The sequence below is a fragment of the Monodon monoceros genome, unplaced genomic scaffold, assembly GCF_005190385.1.
Source record: "Monodon monoceros isolate NGI ecotype Baffin Bay Population unplaced genomic scaffold, NGI_Narwhal_1 Super_Scaffold_16, whole genome shotgun sequence".
Taxonomy (NCBI): Eukaryota; Metazoa; Chordata; class Mammalia; order Artiodactyla; family Monodontidae; genus Monodon; species Monodon monoceros.
In genome coordinates, this window is record NW_021703772.1 from 56,200,766 (window position 1) to 56,204,338 (window position 3,573).

At 42.1% G+C, this 3,573-nt stretch overlaps 1 pseudogene; it reads left to right on the forward strand.

The window, feature by feature from the left end:
• The first annotated feature begins 539 nt into the window (after positions 1-539).
• Positions 540-1,898, forward strand: LOC114896572 (annotated as a pseudogene).
• The last annotated feature ends 1,675 nt before the right edge of the window (positions 1,899-3,573 follow it).

The window sequence follows — 3,573 nt, forward strand, 5'->3', positions numbered from 1 at the left end:
GCACGGTTTAATATAGCTAAGCTTTTTCTGGATCCCTATTCTAAGATTCTTTTCAAACCCAAATATTTCCCAGATGAGCAAATTGGAGACAATAGATAAATGAGGTTGTGACGGGTGTCACTTAGTGAGGAAGGAGCCGCGTCTGCCTCACTTGGCCTGTGCTTTCACCCCGCCACCCCCAGTTCTGGACCCCAGTGCTCTCAGTTCTTCCTGATTTCTGCAGCCCATCTCATCTACTTTTCATGAACACCATACTGGTCCTGCTTTCCTTAAAACAGCACGTAACAAAATGTTTCCTTTGCTTGAGTCAGGTTCCAAACAAGCTCCATTCATTAGGCTTGGTGTATTAAAAGTCAGTAAACCAAGAGAGAGGTGTCCCCACTCTTGGGATGGGGTGGCAGGCGAACGGCTGCTGCTAGGAGGGCCGGGAGGGCGCTCAGGGCTCAGCATGCGCCGGGTGACAATGTACCTGGGGTGGGCTGAATCTTCACTCCGGGCTGGTTCCATGAGGCAACATTTGGGGTGTAGTGGCCTGGAGTATGCTTTGGGTGCCAGCCTGGGTCAGCAAGTGGTTCTGGTGGCACCAGAAGGGTGAGTGGCGGCCCCAGGACAAGCACTTCAGGTGTGACAACTACCCACCATGCTTTAGCTACTTGGATTTGGGGTGGCAGTTCATCGAGACTTCTTCCACCCCAAGCGGGCTGTCCTCTTCCAAGCTCCATATATAGTCTTGACCACAAAGCATCACCAAGGCTTCACAAACTGGTTGAGCCCTGTGTCGTGGAGCTGGAACTTGGAGGACCTGAGCCCCACTGTGTTTTGATAAGTTGATGAGTTGGGAGCAGCTGTCCTGAAGAGGAACATACAGCTATGGACTGTATCACCCATTCTTAGAATGGTTCCACCCACTCTACCTATTTTAAGAAAGATGGCTTCAAAAACACCATATTTTTCAGTGTGAAAGCAAAGGCAGAGCTTTATGACCTTGTTAGCAAGTAGAAACCTGACCTGCTTTTGGTCTGATGGAGAGTAAGAATATCCTGATACTTATTGGAACTCTACAAATTTTCTTTCTTGGCTCTACAATGATATCCCAGTCAAGGATGAAGTGGTAGTGATTGATGATGGGGTCAGAAATACTCCTGTTATCATGGAGGATACTGCAACTATCAAGGTAAATTCAAACCAGGGAGGTTGCTAGATCACAAGTAGGAGGTGTGCACCACTATGGACAAGGCATCCTAGGACTATCATTAGGACATGGCCATGTCTGACGTCGCAAGTGAATCTGAAATCATTTCAGAACTGGTTCAGACAGTAAGCTTGGGGGGAAACTGTTGTCTCAACATTGGACCAACTAAAGATGGACTGATTGTTATCATCTTCCAAGAAAGGCATCTTGCTGCTGGGAAGTGGCTGAGCATAATGGGGAGGTTATCTATGCATCTAAACCATGGAGGGTGCAATGGGAAAAGAACACGGTAATTGTATGGTATACCTTAAAAATATCAGCTTTTTATGTCATTTTACTGTGCTGGTAAAAAAAAAAAAAAAAAAAGGAGTCTTAAAGCTTCAATCCCTCATAACTACCTTAGCTACAAAGGTAAGGATGCTGGGATCCAGGAAGACCTGAAGTGGTCCACAGGTCTGGGTAAAGGCCTCCTCCTTTCTTCGATCTGACCCTCTGCTCTCCCAGTTGAGTTTGCTTGGGCTGTAAAGCTGACAGGAGTGGAATGATCATTGGAGTTCAAGAGGAAAGGGTCACTGCCTGCTGCTTGCTGCTTTGATTTTCCTCATATAGTACCATCATTATAATAAACTAACTTCTCTTCCCCATCCAAAGATGGCTTTTCCAAAGGAGCTGAGTGCATTACACCAATGACTCAATGGACCAAGGATCTGAGCTCCATCGCTAGCGTACTTCACTCTGGACAACAAAAGAAGGGACTGAATAATGAAGCTCTGAGTTCATCCATTCCTCCCTTTGGAAATTATCTACAATGGAAACTTCCCTCCATCCTGCGTTTGATAAACTTACTTGATTACTCAATGACTATAGTTAAAGAATAATCCAAGTCACCCCGTTGCCTATGGGAGGAGGTAGAAAGAGTTTGACCAATTCACCGTCTGATGTTTATTTAGCATCAGTTATCATCAACCCCTCCCAGCAGCACCCCACCCCAGCAAGTGCGGGAGAGCCTGGAGGGGAAGGAAGAGGCTTGCTGGGCTGCTTATGTTCACTCTTCAGGAGTCTGTGAAGCAAGCTAAGAGCTCTGAAATTCAGTCTGTTTACAGTGATACCATGAAGAAAATGGATTTATTCTACCCTGCCTTTTCAAATATGATCAAATAAATACATTTGCATGTCAAAAAAATTTATAGGTCTTCCTACCATTTCTTTGTTTATTTTTCCTTGCAATTTTGTTCGTTTGTTATTGTTGAAGAAACTGGTTGTTTGTCCTGGGGTTTCCAACAGTTTGGATTTTGTTGATTGTGATGTTGTTTAATGTGTTCCTCTGCCATTGTAAGCTGTAAATTGGTAGTCAGATTTAGAGGCTTGATAAGATTCAGGTTCAATTATTTTGTCAAGAATATTTCACACGCAGTGTTTTGCACTTCTATTAGAAGGTATAAAATGCCTGATTGTCTCTTTTTGGTGATGTGAGCAGCCATTGGTGGTCATTGCCCAGATTCATTAATTCACTAGGAGGTTGCAAATGGTGATATCCTAATTCTGTCATTCCTTATTTATTTATTAGTTGAAAAAATTCTGTAAAGAGAAAGTTCCTCTTGATTCTTCCATTACTCTGAGACCAGTTTCTCGTTTTGTTTTGTTGTTGTTGTTTGTTTCTTTTTAAAACACAATGGATTGGTTCCCTAGCATCCTCTAAAGGTGATTAATGAGTTTAGTTTTTTGGTATTGTACTGAACTTATGGATTTAAATATACTTGATATGTTTCAATCCATTGCATTTAGCATCCCCTACTGATGCTCAAATGATCCCATCTTTAAGCTAGAGCCCAAATCCTTTGGACAGAATCCTAGTAGTTTTCCATCGCTGCTTCCTTACTACGTGGTATGACAAGATATTCCAGATACATTTAATAAACTTCCTGCCTCACACCTGGAATCATCCATCTTTCCAAGAGGTTTGGTTCCTTTTGGTGGGAAATAGTATTTAGAGACACAATCAGGGTTCTGGAAGTGCTCATTGCTGTTGGGTTAACCATTGTTTACAGGCTTTTCCAGTGGACAGAACTAGAAAATGAGTCTTTTAAAACACATATTATGAATTAGTATTGCTACCTCAGATTCATTTTCAGAACTACAGGATTTTTACTTACTGTCATTGATCTTACATTTGTGTCTGCTCTCACCAAAGCTGCAAATCCCAGTTCTCAATGACACCAATATATATACATTTTTTTGTTACATACACAACAATTTCAGAACAGCAATACTAATACTACCACAATATGATTATTGAATCAAAAGACACAAAAACCAGTTAGAAGACATAATGGAAGAAAAGACTGTATGTCTGATAGCTAAAAACAAAATACCTCAGTGTA